This window comes from Triticum dicoccoides, chromosome 3B (genome assembly GCF_002162155.2).
Source record: "Triticum dicoccoides isolate Atlit2015 ecotype Zavitan chromosome 3B, WEW_v2.0, whole genome shotgun sequence".
NCBI lineage: Eukaryota > Viridiplantae > Streptophyta > Magnoliopsida > Poales > Poaceae > Triticum > Triticum dicoccoides.
Window position 1 is genome coordinate 865,476,243 of NC_041385.1, and position 10,264 is coordinate 865,486,506.

General features: G+C 56.3%; 1 long non-coding RNA gene across 1 annotated transcript; it reads right to left on the reverse strand.

Annotated features, from left to right (window-relative positions):
• Positions 1–392: 392 nt before the first annotated feature.
• Positions 393–8,869, reverse strand: LOC119282779. The gene is made up of 3 exons (XR_005138871.1): positions 8,811–8,869; positions 7,620–7,656; positions 393–849 (listed from the first exon to the last, which is right to left on the reverse strand). It is a non-coding gene; the product is annotated as an uncharacterized LOC119282779 (long non-coding RNA).
• Between the last annotated feature and the right edge of the window lie 1,395 nt (positions 8,870–10,264).

Sequence of the window (10,264 nt, forward strand, 5' to 3'; positions counted from 1 at the left end):
AAAGAAACAGTGAGAATGTTAATCAAGAGAGCTTCATTTCGAAAGCAACACATGTCACTTTGAAAGCAACACAGGTCTCTATGAAAGCAACACGGGTCATTTTGAAAGCAACACAGGTCACTTTGAAAGCAACATGCATATGAAAGCAACATAGGTCACTTTGATGGCAACATGCATCACTTTGAAAGCAACACAGGTCATTTTGAAAGCAACACAGGTCATTTTGAAAGCAACACATGTCACTTTGAAAGCAACACAGGTCTCTATGAAAGCAACACAGGTCATTTTGAAAGCAACACAGGTCACTTTGAAAGCAACATGCATATGAAAGCAACACAGGTCACTTTGATGGCAACATGAACAGGAAAGCAACACCGGTCACTACATCTTGATCTAATAAATCTGGAATGCTCAAAAATATATTTGACCGAAAAAGTTCAGCAAACCGACCCTTCAGAGTCATTTCCTGTACTCATAAATGTATTTATCAAAACTTACGGGGGTATTATTGGGAGCAACATATGATTTCAGTGGAAATCAAATCCAATAACATGCTTACCTCACATTTCACAAAATGTGCCCCCCAGCTATGCTCTTGTTTTGAAACGAGCCTCACAACAAGTTCTTCACCTCTACATTCAGGACAGGGGATCAACGGAAGATGCTTATCCAGATACGCCACATCAATATCATCCACCGTAAGATGCTTGGTCGTCTTAGACTTGTTCGGCGTACCAAGGGAGCTTCCCTGCGACATCCTCCCTGAACACGTCGGCTTACACTTGTTCGGCATAGCAAGGGAGCTCCCCTGCGACATCTTCCCTGACCACGTCCACGTCAATCTCACACCTTCGATTCAGGGTCAGTGGCAGAGCTAAGAATCAGTATCTGAGCATTCGTTGTGAAAAAATAACAGAAGTTATGCAATGTAATAGCAAATGTGTGAGATTGAGCGAATGACCATACATCTACAATCTACTACCAAGAGAGGGCAGATCCAAATCATCATCTACACCGTTCTATCACAAAATCTGAATGTCAAATCCTTCCGATGTTGAGCACCAACGACATTGAGCGCACCACCGATACACTAATCCCACCTATCCAACACTAATTAGCACCGTACACCACACGCCCCCCCTGAAAAAGAAACCCTGCCCTCTCCCCCGCTATGGAACAAAACCCGCATGATCTCTTCCTCCGCCTTGCACTCACCTCCCTCCTCCATGCCACCACTCGCACAGCACAAACGCGCCGCTATCCACCCACTCCGGGCACTTATAATTTAAAGAATATATACCCGTAAAAATAATAGATAATCTAGAAATGAATCACAATAACACAAATGGTCACACAATAACAAAAATGTTTTCTTATGATAACATAACACAAATTATAAGCAATGCTTCAGCCTCAAATATGATAGTTCCAAACAATATTTGAGCCTCAAATATTCATAGATACAACAAATATGATAGTTCCAAACGGTACATAAACTCAAATATGATAGTACCAAACGGTACATAAACTCAAATATGAGAGTTCCAAACAAGACAAAGAATCAAATATGATAGTTCCAAACAAGACATATTTTTATGACCGGTTTGGTCTATAACCGGAAGAGGCCCACCGGGCATTAGTATTAGGGGCTTGACCCACAAGTTATCTTAGGCAAGTTATTTTTGGCAAGTTATTCTAGGCTAAAGTTATAAATACTAGTTGTAAGACATCGTTTGAGATCAAGCAATAAAGATATTATCATCTTCTGTTGCCCGGCTCCCTGAGGAGCCGGAACCCTAGCCGACACCAGCCAACCGCTGCCGCCCCTAAACCCTAGCCGCGACGGCGCCCACTCGCCGGTGCGCCCGCTCCAGCCCTCGTCCACCTCCACCTCATCCCTACAACCTACGTAACCGCGCTGGTAGGAACCCAAGTCCTACCAATTTGGTATCAGGTACCCGGGTTTCGACCATGTCTTCGCCACCTCCAATTCCGCCACCGCCGCCATCACCGCCGCTGCCCGTCAACTCCACCACTGCCACTACCGCCAACTCCTCCACCGTCGCCGCTTCCGTGCCGGGCGTCACGGCTTCGCTCTCGGCTGGCGCCACGGCGTCGCTCTCGGCGCCGACCCTCCCGGCGACCGGCACCGCGCCAGGCCACAGGCGGCAACCGACCCCCGTCCAACATACGCCGCCGCCGTCACCTCCCCCGCAGCCGCAGCAGTTCACACAGGAGGCAATGGCCGGCGTCCTCAACGACCTAGTCGCCGCGGTCCAGGGCATCCACCTCTACCTGGCAAGTCCGTACGGGCCGCCTCCACCACTCAATCCAGCCATGGCCGCAGGTCCGCAGGCGCTGCCGTGGTACTCGATACCAGGGGCCATCACCGGAGGCTACCCGGCGCTCCATGCCCCGGCGGCCGCACCGCCGCCTTGGCCGGAGTGGCCGCCGCCGCTCGCGACGGCAACCGCGCCACTCGTCGCCACCACGGGGCCGCAGTGGCCCACCTGGACCGCGCCGGCCGCGCCGTCTCCCGCCGCGCCGTCACTCCCAGTGGCCACGGAGCAGGGTCCTCCACCGCCCCATCCCAGCCCTAACTTGGGCTGGTCGTCGCCAAGCGGGCTTCCGATCCAGGAGGTCCGCTTTTCGTCGTCGCCATCGCCACTCCCCGACTGGCTTCACGGGCCGCCATCGGCCTACCCGGGGGCCCGTCCGCCGTCCGGTTTCCCGTTGCAGCCCGAGGCGTCGGGCGCCACCGGGAACTACGCCGGGCCTTCCACCATGGACCGCGCACCATCATCCACCCTACGCACCGCCGAGACAGTGGGCCAGGGCGCGCCACACCAGCAGCCGCCCCGGTTCGCTAAGATCGACTTCGCCACATACGACGGCTCCAACGACCCGCCTAACTGGCTCAACCAGTGTGACTAGTTCTTTCGCGGACAGCGCACACCCGCGTCGGAGCATACTTGGCTGGCTTCCTACCATCTCCGCGGGACCGCCCAGACATGGTACTATGCCCTCGAGCAGGACGAGGGTGACATGCCCCCATGGGATCGTTTTCGAGAGTTGTGCCTTCTTCGTTTCGGACCACCGGTCCACGGGAGCCGCTTGGCCGAGTTGGGCCGCCTGCCGTTCACCTCCACGGTGCAGGACTTCGCCGACCGCTTCCATGCCCTGGGGTGCCATGCGCCCGGTGTGACGGCCTTACAGCGGGCAGAGCTTTTCATCGGCGGCCTTCCCGACCACATCCGCGTGGATGTCGAGATGAAGGGGCCCCAAGACCTCCAGACGGCCATGTACTATGCCCGAGCGTTCGAGCAGCGCGCCCAGGCCTTAACGCGTCCATCCGCGCCACGTGGGAGCCGACAGCTTCCCCGGTCGTCTCCGGCAGCACCGGCGTCGTCCACAGCCGCCCCGGCACCCACCCCGGCACCGACGCGGCTATTCAGGCGCCTCACTCAGGCGAAACAGCTGGAACGCCGGCGCCTGGGCTTGTGCTTCAACTGTGATGCGCCCTATGCACCGGGCCATGTCTGTCCCCGCCTCTTCTACTTGGAGACGACAGACGAGATTGAGGAGGACACACTGGAGGATGGCCTCGGCGCTCCAGCCCTTGCGGAGCCCACAGCGGCACCCGTGGCCGCCCCGACCACCGCCCTCATGGTGTCCCTACACGCGCTGGCCGACATCCGTGATGAACGGACAATGCTCTTACCGGTCATGATCGAGGGCGAGCGCCTGGTGGCCCTCGTGGATACAGGGTCCACGCATAACTTCCTGCCGGAGACCACCATGCGGCGCCTTGCATTACAGCCAACCGGTGGTGAGCAGTTGCGAGTCACAGTCGCTAATGGCGACCGTCTCTGCTGCCACGGGCTCGCCCGCGACGTGCCCATCACTATCGGCGACGAGCACTTCACTGTCACCTGCGCCGGCATCAACTTGGGCTGCTTCGACTTCATCCTCGGCGTCGACTTCCTGCGCACTCTTGGTCCTATTCTATGGGATTTCGACGCGCCGACGATGACCTTCTGGCGGTTGGGCCGCCGCATTCGGTGGGACGGCATTGGGGATGCCTCCCCAACCACTCCGCTCCAGCTGGCCGCGACCACCGCCACGGCCGAGCACCCACTATTGGAGAGCCTCCTCCAACAGCACGCGGACATCTTCACCGAGCCACAGGGGTTGCCGCCCGCCCACACGTACGATCACCGTATACATCTTCTGCCAGGCTCCGCGCCGGTGGCGGTACGGCCTTACCGCTACCCACAGTTGCAGAAGGATGAGTTGGAGCGGCAGTGTGCGCTCATGCTCGCGACAGGCATCATCCGGCTCTCCACTTCGCCATTTACCGCACCGGTGCTTCTCGTCCGGAAGTCAGACGACACATGGCGTTTCTGCATCGACTACCGTGCCCTTAATGCTGTCACACTTAAGGACAAGTTCCCTATTCCGATGGTCGACGAGCTCCTCGATGAGCTCCACGGGGCGCGCTTCTTCACCAAACTCGACCTCCGGTCGGGTACCACCAGGTGCGCATGCACCTGGATGACATCGCCAAGACGGCGTTTCGGACTCATCACGGCCACTTCGAGTTCTTGGTGATGCCCTTTGGCCTCACCAACGCCCCGGCGACCTTCCAGGCTCTGATGAACAACGTCCTCAGGCCCTACTTATGCCGGTTTGTGCTTGTTTTCTTTGATGATATTCTAATCTACAGTGCGTCTTGGGCCGAGCACCTCCAGCACGTCGCCATCGTCTTCAACGAGCTTCGAGCGCACCACCTCCACCTTAAGCGCTGGAAGTGCTTGTTCGGGACGCCTTCAGTGGCCTACTTGGGCCATGTCATCTCGGCCGACGGGGTGGCTATGGACGCCGACAAGGTGGCAGCCGTCTCCGCATGGCCGACGCCTCACTCGCCGCGGGCTCTCCGCGGGTTCCTCGGCCTCGCCGGCTACTACCGGAAATTTATCCGGGAGTTCGCGCTCATCGCGGCACCCCTCATGCGGTTGCTTCGCCGCTACGCTTTCGCCTGGGACGACGAAGCGACGATGGCGTTCGAGGCCCTAAAGGGGGCCCTCATGACGGGCCCCGTCCTCCAGATGCCCGACTTCGACCGCCCGTTCGTGGTGGACTGTGACGCCTCGGGCGCAGGGTTCGGCGCCGTGCTTCATCAGGGCGATGGGCCCCTTGCCTTCTTCAGCCGGCCTTTCGCTCCGCGTCATCTTAAGCTGGCGGCCTATGAGCGGGAGCAGATTGGCCTTGTACAGGCCGTTCGTCATTGGCGGCCGTACTTGTGGGGACGGTCCTTCCAGATTCGCACCGACCACTATAGCATGAAGTTTTTGCTGGACCAACGGCTGTCGACCGTGCCGCGGCACCAGTGGATCAGCAAGCTCTTCGGCTTCGACTTCTCCATCGAGTATCGGCCGGGCCGCCTTAACACCGTGGCCGACGTGCTGTCCCGTCGCGACTCCGACCTTGCTTCCTCCCCCGACGAGTCTGCCGGGGCGGCCCTCTGCATCCGCTTCGGGCCGACATTCGGCCACTTCGCCGACATTTGCCGCGCCACTGCGACGGCCGACGACGCCGTCCATCTTCAGCAGCAGCTCACGGCCGGCGACCTGGAGGAGCCTTGGCGCTTCTCTGACGGACTGCTCCTACATGGGCGCCGGGTCTTTGTTCCGGCGCAGGATGATCTCCGTCACCAGGTGTTACAACTCGCCCACTCGGCGGGTCATGAGGGTATGCAGAAAACCCTCCATCGTCTTCACGCCGACTTCTACATCCCTGGCGATCGCGCCCTGTTCCGCGACTGGGTTCAGTCTTGTCAGACATGCCAGCGCAACAAGACAGAGACCCTCAGGCCGGCCGGGTTACTCCAGCCCTTGGAGGTGCCATGTAAGGTCTGGGCGGATATATCCATGGACTTCATTGAGGGCCTTCCCAAGGTGGGCGGCAAGTCGGTCATCCTCACGGTGGTCGACCGTTTCTCCAAGTACGCCCACTTCATAGCGCTTGGCCATCCATACACAGCGGCGTCCGTGGCCCGGGCCTTCTTCGACGGCATCGTCCGTCTACACTGGTTCCCTGCTTCGATCATCAGTGATCGAGACCCAATGTTCACGGGCCATGTCTGGCGCGACCTCTTCAGGATGGCGGGTGTCCAACTCCGCCTGAGTATGGCGTTCCATCCTCAGACGGACCGTCAGTCCGAGGTGGTTAACAAGGTCATTGCCATGTATTTGCGTTGTGTGACAGGTGATCGGCCTCGCGCTTGGGTGGACTGGCTCTCTTGGGCGGAGTACTGCTATAATACCTCTTATCACTCCGCCCTGCGCGCTATGCCATTTGAGGTGGTCTATGGTCGACCACCCCCGCCTATACTTCCGGTGGATCCGGAGACAGCCCGGACGGAGGTTGCGGGTGACCTCATCCGCACTCGTGACGAGATGCTTGCTGAGGTTCGTCAGCGTCTCCTTCAAGCCCAGTAGCTGGCCAAGCACTACTATGACGATAATCATCGTGAGGCGGAGTTCGCGGTGGGTGATTGGGTGTGGCTGCGTCTTCTCCACTGCTCTACGCAGTCACTCGACCCGCGCGCGAAGCGCAAGCTCGACCCTCGTTACGATGGGCCCTTCCCTATCTTGGAGCGCATTGGGAAGGTGGCCTATCGTCTTCAGCTTCCAGCATGCGCTTGCATGCACGATGTCTTCCATGTGGGGCTGCTCAAGCCTTTCCGTGGCGAGCCACCGGCGGCTCTTCCGGTGCTTCCTCCCATCGCCGATGGTCGCATTCTTCCAGAGCCGACAAAGGTGTTGCAGGCGCAGCTCCGTCGTGGCGTCTGGTTCATCCTCGTTCAGTGGGCAGGCCTTCCGGAGGAGGAGGCTACTTGGGAGCAGCGTGACGAATTCTGCCAACACTATCCAGACTTTCAGCTCAAGGACGAGCTGTTTGCGCAGGCGGGGAGAGATGTTATGACTGGTTTGGTCTATAACCGGAAGAAGCCCACCTGGCATTAGTACAAGGGGCTTGACCCACAAGTTATCTTAGACAAGTTATTTTAGGCAAGTTATCTTAGGCTAAAGTTATAAATACTAGTTGTAAGACATCGTTTGAGATCAAGCAATAAAGATATTATCATCTTCTGTTGCCCGGCTCCCTGAGGAGCCGGAACCCTAGCCGACACCAGCCAACCGCCGCGCCCCTAAACCATAGCCGCGACGGCGCCCACTCGCTGGTGCGCCTGCTCTAGCCCTCGTCCACCTCCACCTCATCCCTACAACCTACGTAACCGCGCTAGTAGGAACCCTAGTCCTACCTCATATACTCAAATATGATAGTTCCAAACAATATTTCCTATGCTTATGCTTGTTCTCATCATCAATAAAACTGCATAGGTCCCCTGGTCACCTAGCTAATGCAAGAGCACATGTTTCAGCAAACAATTTAGTCGAAACAATTATTTTTCCTCTTCCTTCTTTTATTTTCTTCAGTTATCCACTCAACCAACTACAACCGATCCGACATTGAGCTGTAAAGTTCACTTATCTAGATGTAAAACATGGCAACAAGACACCACATGCAAATTTGAGGGGATTTTGGACACATACCTTGAATCAGCCAGCAGATCGACAAAACTTCCGTAATCTGCACAATAGACAAAAGTGTAGAAAAAAAATTAGAAACAATGCAAAACAGAGGGATCTTTAGGATTATGGAGTGGTTTGAGAAGAAGATCTAGGCTATGACCATGGACCCATGGTGGAGCAGTTGTGGCTGCACAAAACGAGCAGCAGCTCAGAGTTTTGAATTTCGTCCGGAATTTCAGGTTTTCGTCCGAAATTCGCCCATCCCGTCCAGGCCCGGTAAAAATACAAGCCGGCCAAAACTTTCGGCCCATTTTGAATTTCCGGCCCAGCCCATAGTCCAGGTACGCTCGCAGATGGTATAAACAGCTCTACCGAAGCCTCTCAACCCTAATCTTGCGTCCCCCGCTTCTCTGTACACAGCAGCGGCGGCGGCGGCTGCCGCCTGCGAGCGATGCAAGCCAAGCCCCCTGCCTCCTCGATCCCATCCTTCTCCACTGCAGTCCACATCCTCCTCCTCCTTTTTCTACTTCCAATCCACTTCTTCCATGGCGTGCGAAGACCGGGTCAACGGCGGATGTAGGCGCCAGCAGTGCCGGGGTTTGAGCTACAGCACTACGTGCTTGGGAAGGCCGTCCCTTTGCCCTTCGTATCTTGTATTCAGTTTAACGATTGTTACTTGGGAAATCAGTTGATTCGGCTTCAATTTTTCACCTGTTGAATGCGATTCTGCTTGGTTCAAGCCTTTTTCAGAAAATTTCGGTCATTTTTCGTTTAAATTTCGTTCATCTTTCGTTCTAAATTTCAAATTTTGTTTTGTGCTTTTCGTCCGATTTTTTCCGAAATTTTCCGAAAAAAACGGATTTCGCCCATTTCGCCTTTGACCGGTAAAAATCATAAAACGAAATCCAAAATCTTGGCAGCTCGTACGGCCATGGACCCATGGTGGATCTGTAGTTTGTGCAGAAAAGGAGCAGCAACTCCTATGGCCATCGTGGAGAACGGAGGGCGTAGCAAAGTGAGGCGGTGGCGCGTGGCTAAGGAGGGCGGAGCACCGCGTGCGGGTAGGACGGCGGGGAGTGCCGGTCCTGAGCAACCGCCGACTAGAGGGGCGTGGCACAGGGTGACCGATCCATGTGAGCACAGATGGGGAAGAAGGCTAGGGAGCGACGGGAGAAGGGGTGGGGAAGAGAGGGGAAGGGGGGAGGAACGCACCTGCGTAGCCGCCGGTCGCCGACTCGCCGTGGTGGTCGCCGCCCCCGCCTGGCTGCTAGGAGCTGGAACCGGCTCCTCTACCAGAGTGCCGTGCCTTCTTATCTCCCAGCGCACAGTGATATGGGCCAAGAAAGGCTGAACTCCTCGGTGAAAGTCTATCTAACCAGCCCAAACGGACTGATGCATCACGCGCCTGCATATGTCAATTAATTAACTCTTTTCCAAACCCAAAAAACACTAGTTAACTCTTTTGCAAACCAAAAAATAAATTATTACCCCTATAAAATTGATCTACCAATTTCGACAACAACTCACCGCCGCCTCTCGCCGCCGTCGGGCAGCCCCACTGCCGGCGACCACTCCAGCAACCATATCCTGCCCACGCCGCACCGTCCCCGCGCGGGAGAGCCTCCTCCTGCCGCGTTCTGTCCGGCGGCATGCCGTCGGAGTGGCAGAGGGCGAGGAAGCCCGCCATGATGCGCCACCCATCCGGTGCGAGCTGGGTAGGAGTGATGCCGAAGTGGGCGAGAACGTCAGAGAAGAAACCGTGCAGCGGGACGCGCATCCCGGCCTCCAGCGTGTGACTGCTGGACGACCTCTTTCCGCTATGCATCACATACTACTGGTTGGCGGTGACTCTTTCACGAGATGGATGGAAAGGATCAACGGAGGCAGGGAGGAAGATCCAAGTGGCCCAACTATCGCCCAGCTGCCAACGAGAGCACGCACTGCACTGCGACTTGATAGACTGTTATATACTAGCTAATACTAGCGGAGTCCGTGCGGCGGCACGCCGCGCCCGTTGATACATGCCCGTCTCCTTGCCAGACAACCCATAATTGCCCACCTTATACGCGCAACCTCGTCTGCATTGTTAATATTTTTTTTTTGAAAGTTTGATTAACGTTTTTACCGCTGAACAATATCGTCACCTTCTTGACCAAACGAACGGCCGCACGCTGCCCCTCTGCACGGGGACGGGGGGTGGCAAAGACGCGACCGTGGGCAGAATGGCGCATCCAGGCGGCCTGAGTGGCGGAGCCGTCGCAGGGAGGCAAGGCAAACTAGCGGCAAGTTTGGGGCGAGGATCTCCATTCTCTGCCATTGGAGCTTGGTGTGTGCTCAGCTCAAAAGAACAACACGGTTAATGACATGTGTGTACATGTTGTGCAACCAAAGGAGCAGAGACTTTCTCATGGTTTTATTTTCTTCCTTCTGATGATATGCTCTGATGATTCTCGAAAAGAGAATACATCAGATCATCGTCGTCTACCTATTGGTCCCAGATGCCCCGCCGCCTCGGAGCAATCAGTGAGCTTTTCTTGAAGGAAACATCGCCCATCCATCTTCGACCAAGTCCCACTTCCTGCGGCTCTTAGGCCTCCAGGAATCTCATGGGTGCCTTCTGCCATGCCTGTGGCCATCGTCCTCCTCGTCCGAGCTGGACTGCGGCA